The following is a 13,324-nucleotide window of genomic DNA, read 5'->3' on the forward strand; positions in this document are numbered from 1 at the left end:
GCACATACAGTATCCGGTGAATTTCCTATAACAACCTGTCATGAGCGCAACTTTAAAACATAGAAGCAGGATGGGCTGTCCTGTCACAAACATGACTGACACATTCCCACACCAGTATGAGAACAGGCCAACAGAAGGACAGAGTCTGCTTCACCTGCTGGGGAATTAAAACAAAAACTACTCAAGAAGTTTCACCCACTAAGTGTGAATTCTCCAGAAGAGTTTTTCTCTTCTTATTTGCGGCACGATCAGGCTGTCTGAGCAAGACGCCGTGAGTGAGTAATCTGAAGATTAACCTGCAAGCCCTTGCTCTTGTTCTGACTATAAAATAAAAAGATGTATACAGAATATTCTGCCATCTTTGATGAAAAAATAAACACAAGCATATCAAATTTTCATACTATCATATCTCTGTAGTACAGAGGTTTCTGCAATCAGTGGCTAAAGATTAAGAGAGTTCAATTAAGAAACTGAGAACTAAGTAGGAATGGAACCCAGAGGTCCCCAGGGCTGTGTGTGTGTACCCTGCATCAGTGTATCCACTCACAGCAAGAGAGCACAGGAAGGCTTAATGTGAAAAAGCCAGTCTGGCTTGCTTCGTTGCCAGTATCTTATTGATCCCAGGATCTCACCCAGAATTGCAGAAAGATCTCTGGGAGCAGATGGATGGACAGCTCGGGCCAGGCTTTGGCATTTTGCTGGATGCTTCAGGTTCCAAGACGGACCTGTCCCAAATCTTACAGCCAGGAATGGATTAGAGTAGAGAAACAGCATTGCACAATAAGTTGCTATATACAACTTTTAACTATCTATTATATATTGCTATGCTGTTAGAGCAACAGTTATATATTTGAATACGTATCAGTACAAGTATGGCTCACCAAAACCAATCCGTGCAACAGTCATATCTTTCTACCACCTCATTTCCTTTACAATAAGTACAGAAATATGAACACAATAAGCCAAATTACAAAAAAACACATTCGACAAACATAAAACAAAATATTTGCCATACAGGACCTTTAAAACAATTTATTCAGTTTCATAACATTCTGCCTTTTTCATCATCAGCTTTTCTGCTTTCAAATGCTAGAATGAGGTTTCTATCCATTAATATATGAGCATTACTGATCAGCATGCTCTTTAAAAGCCTTGCATACATTTCCAAGAAGTTTTAAGTTCTGTAGCTTATTCACTGCTGTCACCTGGTAAATTTAAAATTCTGTGGTGACAAAATCTTTTCTCACATCCTGCTCATCGGTTTCGGATGATTGAAAAATATAAAAATAGGTGTGTAGAACACAAAATGTAACTGAATTTGGAACAGAGCCTAGACGACTTCAGTTTCTCCTGACTCCTACAGGCGATCCCAGTTTTCTCTGCCTCCCCATCGCTCTCCCTCAGGAGTTAGTGACACCGACCGCCTCGCTGACAGGACGATAGCAAGCCTTCCCTTCCACACTTACTAATCATTAGCAAAGCTCCCCTGAATATGAAGAACTCAGCCACAATGAAGAGTTTTAATTCTACGCAGGAAACCAATGGCATCAGGCACAGTTTGCCAAGTTTCGTCAACACGGCAACATCTGTTTAAAAAAAGTTCTCCAAAAGGTGTGAAAAAACAAGAGTAATAAAGGACTCGGAGAACACACAGGTAGAGGAGTGGAACTCTAAGGGTGAGAGAAGATTCTCAGAGGACTCGTGGTCCACCTGCAACTCTGAAAATCACCTAGCGTTTAAGCTGGAGGAACACAACACAGCTAGCGACGAGCAGAGAGAGAAAACGGCAACAACCGCAAAAGGCCACTCTCGTCTCCAGCTCGCGGGCGACAGCTCCAGCTGTGGAGTACCACCTCCCGTTCCTTCAAGACAAGTGCCCACAGGCTTTCGCCAAAGGGCACGGTGCCAGGGCCGCCTGTGTGTGTGTGAGAGTCTGCGAGTCGCACCAGGAGCGCTGCACCACAAGAGGCTGTAAACAAGGTCTCGTAATATCAGTGCACTTTCGCAATGAGTCACCAACTGTATGTACAGTAACCTTAGCGCCGTTCCCTTCAAAGGTAGAGCCAAGCCACCCCTCGCAGCATCCCGCAGCGAGGCTCCGCGCTCAGCTGAGTCATGTCTTGGCACAAGGTGAGCTCGCAAGCGCACAGGCGCGCAGGCGCGCACAAACGCGTTCGCCAATTCGCCTGCGGAAAACGGCTGCGCCAGCCTTGGAAAGCGGAGTGTTTTTTTCCTGCGAAGAGCAGTTTTTTTTCTACACTCAAAGCTTTCTCCCTTGCTCTTCCTTCATCGTTTTAAAAAAACATTCCGTTTCGCGATTCTGCCGCCTTAACTGAGGCTGCGTTCCTCGTCAGCATTCGCAGGGAACATATTCACTCCAAATATGGACATGTGCTCAGCAAAATGCTTTAAAAATAATACAGCCACGAGTTCTCCATCTCTACAGCGGCCTGCAGAAGCCGGCTGAGGTAGATGAACATGGCAGTGTAGCGGCGGTGTGTCTGGTGCACGTTCACCACACAGCTGCCGCGTCTTCACCGGCTCCCTGGCGTCCTGCCCTGGACTGGACTGGACTGCGATGACAGCAAAGACCTGCCCAGTGAAGCTGTGGTTGGACCCAGCACCTGCCTGAGGGGGACATTTATGAAAACCGCTACTGCAAGTCCTCACTCTTCCTTTTTTAGGAAGGGGTGTTCTTCCTGAGAAAACCCTCAACTTTCACATGGAGACGGTAAAACTGCAGGAGCACGCTTAACAATTACAGTGCCATCTGGGACTAATAAACAAGTGGTGGCAACCCTTCAATGATGTCCCCATTAAAGCAAAAAAAAGACCTGCCTGCTCAGAGGGAGGACCTCTGTGCCAATGCCTGTGAGTGAGCAAATCAGACTCCCCTACAGCACACCCAGGGCCCTGCCGCACTGACTTCTATCTTAACAAGGTTCCCCTTCTTCCAAACTCCAGTTAGAAAAAGAACAACAGTAATTAAAACAACCAGCAATGTTATGCTGAAAGAGAACACATGGTAATTTCAAGTGCTTTTAAAAAAAAACCGTAAGCAGGAGTCTCCTGCTACATCTGTAACAGAGCAAACCGTTTGAAACCAGAACTGTTACTACAGTACACACCTCTCCCCTGCACAGCGCACTTGTGTTCGAGCTCAGAGGGGGCTCAGAGGTGGGACGGCATGCTGAACGAGCCGTAAAGAGCTGCAGCCCCAGTAATATCTGAAGTCCCCCCTCCACTCCCCACGTACCACCACCCCCCTCCCCTGAACTGTTGGTCTAACGCTCGTCAGGAGGTTGTTTTCACCCCATATTAATCAGAGCCCCAGCACTGAGTCACCGTGCAGAGACAAGGCAGACGGGAGTGTGGGGGGACGGTGGTCCACAGATGACTAACTGCAGAAAAAAAGACGGACTTGGTCGCCCCGCTGCCATTTCCGAGACCTGCGCTCACTGTCACCTGACCGGCAGGCTGATCTTCTTTCAGTTTTCTCCCTGCCCTCCTCTGCAGACTTCTAGGTAAAATAAAGCATCACGCACACTCAAGACTGACATGGATGTTCAAGATAAAAAACAAGACTAAACCCTGCCTGCTTGCCAGACCTGTAGGAATGAACAAGGTCAAGCTCTCACTGCCACGAATCTACCGAAGCACCGCATAGTCATGCTACTACCGTGTGACACCACCAAAAATCAACGGTGCAATAATGTTACAACCGAATTCAAATTTATTCTTAAACCTTCCAGAAGAATATAAAAAAAACGATGACACAGCTGCCCCTGAGCAGCTCCGAGAACCAGTAACAGTATGAACAATAGAGACTGTGCAAGGGAACAAAGGAGGGAGAGGAAGAGAGGGGCAAGGTGGTGTCTCAACCATGGTCTATTTTAGCAACTGCAAGCACAGATGATTAAAATCTCTGCAAACCTGCAAAATCATCCTGCAAGGATGCAAACTGCATTTTAAGTGCTACATGTTCAAGGCAAAGCGCAGTCACAGGCCCAGATGTGTTGCACACGTTTGGCTGGAGCTGCCTATTCAACTGGCTCCTCCAGCTTCTAACGGCACAGCGTTCTGAGGGGTGCTGTCCTACCCAGGAAGGCAATCACAGCTCATTCAATTAAAACCGGTAAGTCTTCTATCACATCTAAGGCTACTAATTTACAGGACCATCTGGATTCTAGAGGACAGCCAACGATGACTTAGAAAAGGTGATTAACAGCCACAGCAGTAGTGGATACAAACAGAGCACAATTTGGTATATTAAAATGTTCAGAAGACTTCTAATTAGAAAACTGTAGCCAGCAGGCATTACAATATATGTGAGGGTAAGTTATGTATTTGGTATGAGAACTGGTGAATGTATAGTGATGTAAGTACTGTAGAAGAGTGATCTGTATCAGGCTCACCATTTTCTTAATTTACATCAATGTTCTAGATTCAGGTATCATGAGCAAACTATTCAAGTTTGCCGATGATACCAGACCAGGAAGTTTAGTAAACATCACAGAAGCTAAAAAAAAAGCTCATTCAGAGAGGCAAACGGCTGTCCTGTTCAAAAAGATTTCAGGTCTTGCTTTTAAGTATCCCAGATACAGTGGGTCCCGATGCTACAGAACAAGATGACTGCCCTTTTGCTTCTGCATTCTTGCAAAAGCTGCAGGTTTTCTGAATGTTCGTGCCCATCAGAAGCGGTTCTCAGAGTGCCTGAAAGACGAAGCTGTTGTTGTCGTTCCCAGTGGCGGCGGGGCCGACTGCGCCAGCCGAATCACTTCGAGATCGTGGTCTTGCTGGCAGGGCTCCTGAAGTGACTCAATGGCAGAGCCAGCACGCGGGAGCCAGGTCTCGACCGGGCAACAGAGTCCCCGTTTACACTAGAGCACACTCAAAACAGAACCAGGCCCCATCCTCTCCGAGATAAACATCAGTTGACAAAATGTTTCTTTTAAACAAACGTGTTAGTCTTCTGCAGGTCAATGGTGTTTTCATTATTACTAGCGCCTCTTCACTGAAACGCTTGAATCTTATCCCTGCCCCACACATCAAATGACTTTTTTTTAACTCCTGGAATATTTTTCAACCCTGCCTGTCTGGTAAGAAACACAGAGGACCAAGAAACACAATTTATATGAATGGTAATGACTTCAAGCCGATACCATTAGTAAAGGTGACTGAAGATGAGCAGTTGAACAACTTAACAGCATAGAAATGAACAGAGGTAGTACAGACGGACTCCATATGCATTAAGACTCCTGATCAATCAGATCAAAGCAGACATAGTGTATAATTTCAATAATAACAATAAAATGTAATAATGTACATAAAGAGGTACAGAATATATTGTATTCGCATGACTATAAATATTTTTAATTTATTTCTAAAAAATGTTCAGTAGCTCTTTTAATTGCTAGTAAATCTGAAGGCAGACCAAACAGGCTCTTCCCTTGGCCAGCCCCGTGAACAACTCATGTATAAACAAAATAAATCAGCTAATACAATACAGAACAAAATACAATGTCAAAAATAAACCTCAGAGCAAGGCGGAGTAAGGCCATGCATGGCCAATGGGAGAGCTTTGAAAATCAGGACTCCAAGTGTTTGTAAGTTCTGTTCTTTACTCATTCGGTTCTGATATTTTAAAACCTAAAACTAACAAGAACTGATTCACTAAAAATGTAATAGAGGTTGATGTACCAGTAGGTGTGGCTCTTCCTGCTGGACCATAACGCCCACAGTAATGCCTTCGGATGGTGATGCGGACACTGTACTACAGGATGAGCCCTCCTTTGGATGAGGTCATTACAGATCCCGGGGCTGCTGGTGAGAGTAAGGGCGTTAACCCCAGTGTCCTGGCTAGTCCCCAGTCTGGTCTTGTACAATCAGTCAGCCTTGATCCCCTGAATCCAGCTCTCCTCCCCCCCAGTCTGCTGGGGCAGAATGGCAGCTGGGTGTCACCCGGGCCAGGCGGCACTGCAGGGATGACAAAAGTGACGTAAATGTCGTATCACACTTGCCCTGCCACGGCCACGGGCCCCCTCACTGTTCTCTGGCGGGACACGCCTTTGCTCCTGGGGCTGTAACGCCCAGCGCCCCCCCGGGGGGCGCCGACGGACACAAGATCAAATTCTTATACAAAATGCTCGCCATTATTTAAAGGACAACATGCAGAAGCTAAAGCAGTGCTGCATCAATCCAGTAAAAGCTGAAATGATCCCAGCTGTCTGGTGTTTTTTAATTACCCGAAGTGTGGCTGCTTTCTGCTGGTCACGCTGGCCTAGCGGCTCTCCAGCTTGAACCAGTGCCGTAGTTCACAAGGCGAGATCAGGCCTTGTGTCCTGCTCGGGGACAAAAGTTGTGCTGCCAGCTGGATGCCCCTTCAGGGGCTCAGTGACCCCAACAGGGAGAAAGAGAGGCGCGCGAGAGTGTTGGTGCGCGGGGCTGAACGAGCAAGAGAGCGCCGGTGCGCGTGCACGAGAGAGAGAGAGAGAGAGAGAGAGAGAGAGAGAGAGTACGCACAGCAGCAGAGATCAGGGAGCACTACAGGGATGAGTCAGTCCCCATTGAATGAATGAGACGCCTTCGGAAGGCCCTGCCAGAGTAATTTCAGAAGAGAGCCAGCCATACTGCAACCGACGTCTGGATCTGCGGTCGGAAGACTGCAGTAAAAAAAAACAATAAAATAAAAACTGCCTGCGAAATTGGAGTTCAGCTGGGGCTGTGGAAAAGAGAGCAAAAGCAAGAGAGCAAGAGAGCGGGGCTTGAGAAGGAGAGGACGGCTGAGTGAGACCCGGGTGACGAAGATGACATTGAAGCCCCCCCTCTGTCTGCATCTCCTTGTGTCATTTGTCGGGCTGCTGCTCACACTACAGCTGCAGACTCTCCTGACGCGGCCTGCCTCCGCCTTTGCCGTAAAACCCCCAAAAAAATCAAACGACTCCGCCATTGTGACCGCCCTCTGAAAAAGACGGGAGGAAATGAAGTGGGGAAGCGTTTCGGCGCCGCACCTTGGTGCATCTCCTGCAATCTCACTCATGCGCAGGTCCTGCGCGGCTCCCGAGACTATGGCCACGCCACATGACCCTGTGACCCCTCCATCCCCCAGTTCTCCTTTTCCAACAAGCTTCTGGAAATAGGGAGGAGGAAATGGCTGTTTCCATCTCAGATCCCACTTTCCAAATTCAGCTATTGATTATTCTATAAGATATATTGCACTGTACATACCAATACAAATTAGATACAGTACAGCACTACAGTATAGCTAACACCATATTGTGGAATAGTATAGCACGCTATAGTGTTGATTATCGACCTGTTCACCCCCCCAGTTCTTCACCTACACAGCACAGTTCCCCAGACACATGCCATAACTCACTATGCCAAAGGACACTTGTTTCTGGGAAGCTGAATAGAGACATCTGGGAGAGAGATTTCACAGCGACAGTGTTTGACGATACTGTACGGTACGGTACTGACTGGGACACCGTAATGCAGCATCAGGTAGCACTGCTGCACACTAACGTGCATCCTGCACAGGTGTCTCCCTCGTCCTCCTCGATGCGCTCGGGAAAGCCCTTCTGGGACTGGTCCCGGGAGCGGCGTTGTCCTCCCATGGCGCCGGCGAGCCGAGGGAACCCGCCGAGACCGCGAGCGAACCGAGCAGCAGGAGGAGGAGGTCGCGAAGTGGAGATCGTCCACACGGCAAAGTCCCGCTACTTACGGGTCAGAAGCTCAGGGTTCTGCGTCGTTCTCGTTGCGAAAACACGGCGGGCACCCAGGCGCGTGTGAAAAGCGGGGGCGGGAGCACACCTTTGCTGCCACCCTCGCTATCAGATTGCAGTACCTACAGTATCATCCCATAAAAGCAAGAGCTGTCCTCTCCGCCCCTCTTTTTCCACACACCTCCCATCACACCCGACCCCAGTGACGGAAAACGAGCACCTGAGCTGGCTTCTCCGTGGGCGAAACGGCAAGATGTTGAGATACAAGATGGCAGAAACGGGCAGGAGGAGGGCAGGGGGGTGACACTGGCGCCCGATAATGCCACGATTGGCTAGTGGAAAGGAGGTGGGCGGCTGTATGGGTAAGAAGGTATATTTTTTTTCTGCCTCTCTCTGTTTTTGTCTCATGCAATCCTTTTGTTCTGAGACACCAGGTCCAGGCAGAGGGGACCTGTAACTTCTTTGGCACAACCCCGAGTGTGAACGGAGGAGCTGCAGCTGCTGGGCACCCGAGCAAGATGAGTCAATGCATGAGATATGGCCGTTGGGTTTCTGTTAAGTGACACCTTTTGGAAATGAGCACTGCTCCTCACCCCTTATTCAGAAACCCTTTTACTCTCCAGAACCAGAATCTTTGAGATCCTATCCCACCCTACGCTTAGCCACTAACCTCACTAAGAAGCCCAAAAGCAAACCTTAAACATTCTGCAGCCAGCCTTGCAATTGTATTGACTTCTGTAGATGCACTCAGAACTTTTACAGTCACAATATCTGCAAGAACAAGTTCTCCAGAAATCTGAAACTTCCATCTGAGTGGGAATGCCCAGCACAAAAAACTGTGGGAGGATGGGATGGGGGCTGAAGACAAAAACAACCTTGCAAGACATTTCTGCACTCTGCAGCATTACCGTTTTGACGCAAAACGGTGTCCAGTAAGTCGCCCTAGACGTATTTGTACTTCCTATACAGAAACAGCAACAACGGAAAAATAAATTCCCAGTCATGCACCGAGCAACAGCTAGAGGGCCTGTCCTTCCCTCCGCAGAGGGCACAGGGCACACCGCCTGACAGCCCGCGCTGGCAGAGCACCTCAGAAGTACATCGCCTGCGCACACCATGACACCCCTGGTTGGTTTGCTGCAGCTGTACCTCACTTGCATCACGTCTTCACTGCTTTGTCGTGGTTTCCCAGCTCGATCTGCCCTGAGCGCGATTTCATTGGTACAGATCAGGCTTTACTGTGTTTTACTGCACATTCACTGGGCTTTTACTGTGATTTCACTGTTCTTTACTGCACCACACTGTGATTTTACCAAGACTTCACTGTGGTTTACTGCACTGAAGCGCATCCCCACCTGTGTGAAACCAAGCAGCCCCACTGCAAAGCAGGGGGAAGTAATGAGAAACTTCATCAGTTTTATTAATGCAAATCTTTAGGGAGGCCAGATTGGTCAAGCATAGAGTGGAATTTAACCAGGACAACAGGGGTGAACACACATACTGTATGCTTACAGCGCTGGGGAATCTTTAATGACCTAGTATTCAGGACCCCAGATTAACATCTCATCTGAAGATTGGCACCGTACATAAGATGTGTTCCTGGTCATCATACTGCAGTACTGTTTGGAAATTCAGGTCCAGAAGAGCACCACCTACTGGTCCACTAACACCACTTATGGCATTGACCTCGTTTTCCCCAGCGGTCAGCAATCTCAATACTGACCAGACCCAGCCTTGTTTAACTGAGATCTAAAAAATGCTGAAGTTGTAACCTAATGGCTTAAATATTAAATAATGTGGACATTTACAGATTTGATTTTTTGTAATTACAGTACTTTAACTCGTATTCAGATTTTTTCTTTTACCTTGTATTTGATACTCCACGTTAAAAAAAATCTAGTACACAAAGGCTTTGGTAACTGACTTCTAAGAGGTGAAAACTAATTCTGAAAAGCAAATTTAGAACACCGTAAAAAGTACAATCTGTCATAGACAGAAAACAACTTCCTCTGTCAGCAAATACTACAGAAGGTGTGAAGCAATTATTCTTATCAAAAGAACAGTCAATTCTGTATGACATAATGTTCCACTGTGTTTTCAAAAAAAGATAATGCAATCTGGATATACATAATGTGCATTTTTTTCACCATTTCAACCGCAATTCAGCATACAGAACCTTACACGACAGCGATTTTTCCGTTTCACCTTCGCGCCAGAGAGCTGAATGGTTTTCCCTTGAACTCAACAGTGTGGGAAACCTAAAAACCCCGAAACAGAAGCTTCTTTATTGTTAATTTGACTCTTTTTTGGGGGGTTTAAAACAACAATCGAGTGCATTTTTGCGACTCGGTAAACGAGTCAGGGAGAGTAAGGGGCAGCCCCTGAGGTGGGACCTGTGGTCACAGCCTTTTTGATCGACGAACTCAGGGCGTTGTCATCTTCTTCCAAAGAAAGTGGAGATTCTCGGTTTTCCACCAGCCCCTAGAAGCGCTCTCGGTTTTGGGGAAACGAGCTCCCTGCCGAACAGCAGCACCGCGGGGCGGCGCCGGGAACCGTGGGAAGGCTGCTGAGACAGATCTCTGCGTGGTTCGTGGCCTGACCACAGAGCGATTCCACTCAGAACCCACGCATGCACATCGCAATTTTTCGTCTTACTACCCCCCTCCCCCCACCAATTTTATGCTTCTGATTTTGACAAAAAAAAAAAGGCAGAACGAAAACCCGGCACCTGTTTTCCGGATGTACTTGCACGGTGCACGTCTGTTTTGAACTTGTCAGCATCGACCCATGTGGCAAATTAGCCATTGTAAAGTTTTTGGGGGAAAATCTGTATTTTTACTAATGGCTACCCTGTATGTTTTATCACAATTTTACTGTGTTTTATTATATTTCCAATGTATTTTTACCGTGATTGCACTGGTTTTTACTGCTCTTTACCGTGATTTCAACGTGATTTTACTGGCGCTACTGCACTTTACATTAACCCCAATTTCACTGTGCGTTACTGTACTTTACCAGTTAAAAACATCTAAACTGTTAAAAGACACATGTGCTCACATATTGAGAGCATAAGAATATGAGACAGGTTACAAATGACCTTCGTCCACTCGACTGATGTAATTAGTTGCTTGTCTTATTTTCAACATTAACTGTCCTCAGAGCCTTGATTCACTTGAAACATTTGGCAATATTGTAATATTTCAAAATATTAAATTATTGAATTAAGCTCAGTTGTAGTTACCTCTTTTCCAAACCTAACAGATGTTTTGGCTAAACTTTACATTGCTCCTTAATATTATTGACATTATTACTAATGATACCTGTATTAACTGCGGAGCACGTACTGTATTAGATCAATAATGCCTGTGCTGCTGCACACACTACACATACATTATGTGACTTGATATTTTAATATCTACACTGCTTGACAGGTTTGAGCATTTAATTCTCTCCTTAGAAAAGACAGAACAACAGATTGCACATCTTATGAAGAATTGAAGATTCTTATCTGGGGTGGTGAGCTTACAAAACTGAAGTAGACAAACACACGAGACAGATTCCATTATGGCCTTATCAAAGAGCCATCGCTTCTTCATCAAAGTGATGTTTAGTTGACGAGTCTGATAAATTAAGGTTCAGTGTGTAATTAAGATTAAAAATCAGCTTTTGAAGTTCAATAGTGACAATAATTGTAAGCAATTGAACAAGTTTGAATTTAGACGATTTTATTAGTGATAATAATTACAGTTTATCAGTTCTGATTGGTTAAGGAGTTAAGGTCAATAAAGTTATTCAGATTCACTGCAGTGAATTAGCACCTGACAATCAGCTTAAATTAAAAACCCTACAATACAACACCCTGGTTGCATAAGTGCGCACCCCCCAAACAAATACTTTGTGGAAGCACCTTTTGCATGTATTACAGCAGTAGGTCTTTGTGAATTAGTCTCTATCAACTTTCCACACTATTTTTTTCCCCCACACTTGGACAATTTTATCCCACTCTTCTTTGCAAAAATGTTCAAGCTCCTTCAAATTGCCAGGGGACCTGCTGTGCACAGCTCTCTTTAGAGCACGGAAGAGGAATTTCACTGTCAACATGATAACGATACATGCTTTCTGGAAAAGCTCCTTTTCAATTCTAGAGTCAAATCACATCTATCCTGTCTTTGGCCAGAGCATCCTGCTTGACCCTGCATTCTGTCCTATTAAAGACTGCAGTAAAGGTCTCTCAATGCACATCCACATTTTTACTCCAGTCATGTACCAGAACTTAACATATTATATTACTAAACTGGAAAGATAAAAAAAGATTTCCTTTCACAATGGACCTGAAGAATGCCTGAAAACCTTGAGAAAAGTTTTTTTTAATCAAATATCTACACTTCAGGATATTTGGATGGCATTAAATTCATTATTTTAATTTGGGTGGGATGTATGCCTGATCATTATTACTATTTTCTTTCTGACCCTGACTAAATTGGCTCCCTATTCCTCTTTATGCTAATTTTGGCCTTGTCTTATTGTACACTTGGTCTATTCTAGCTTCTTCTGCTATGCGGGATTTGCATTGCCTGTTTTTATACGCATGTTGATGACTTGATGTTTTGCGTGGTTTAAACGTAGGTTTTGTGTATCACATGTGCAAGAGTGGCCTGGAGCAGGCCAGGCCAGGCCAGGCTGCCTCACCCCTGCCCTATATTCTGTTCAGTCTCCCAACAGTGGTAATGATCTGATTTCATGAATGAGCTCTCATAGTGAGAGGCAGCCGTGACAGCACAGTTAAGTTTCGAGTTCCTCAGAAGAGCTTGTGGTTGACTTGCCTGTCAAGGAAAGGCCAAAAAAGAAAAAGAAACGCAGGAAAGACAGAATAAAAAGTGCCGTCATCAAAGCACGAGTGAGCCCCCCCACGCTGTGGTGAGGGCAGCTGGGTGAGAACAGGGAGCTGCCCTTGCTCCCCATCCCTTCCTTTCCCCACCACATCCTGATCCCCCCCCCCCCCTCCGAGACACGGCTCAGCCCGAGACACCTGCTGCTCGCGACTCCCCTCTCCGCCCGAACAGAGCGGCTCACTCAGTCTCAGCAGCGCTGTTTCAGCCAGTTGACTCCTTTCAGGCAGAGGCTGCCAAAGAGGAACTTATATTTACAGAGAGATTCAACTATTAGTACAGAGTCAGAGATTCAAGCATGTAGCTTTAAGACACAGTTAAGTGAGAGCTATTTTGTATCGCACCAGCATTCAGATTTGAAGCAGAAAATGACTTCTCGAGTGCGTCACGCTGAGAAATTACACAGACACACACATACAGGGATAATATCAGGTGCTGTCTCGCATCTTCTCAAAAAGACGCGTCCTCTTTTGTTCTCTGCTTCAGCAAATGACTTAGAGGTGATTTTTTTTTAGAAAAATGGAAAAACGTCAAACCAAAAAAAAAAAAAAACACTGAGACTTTTCTTCCGATGGTGAGAAAGAAAAAAACGTGACACACTTTCCTTCTCTTGCGGTGAAGCTCAGCCTGTGCCGAGCTCCACCACGTATCTGATGCAATCTCTAATCAGAGGGCAAGACAGAGAGTTACAGGGGGAAAGGGGAAGAGAGC

Source organism: Lepisosteus oculatus, chromosome 27 (assembly GCF_040954835.1).
Source record: "Lepisosteus oculatus isolate fLepOcu1 chromosome 27, fLepOcu1.hap2, whole genome shotgun sequence".
Taxonomy (NCBI): Eukaryota; Metazoa; Chordata; class Actinopteri; order Semionotiformes; family Lepisosteidae; genus Lepisosteus; species Lepisosteus oculatus.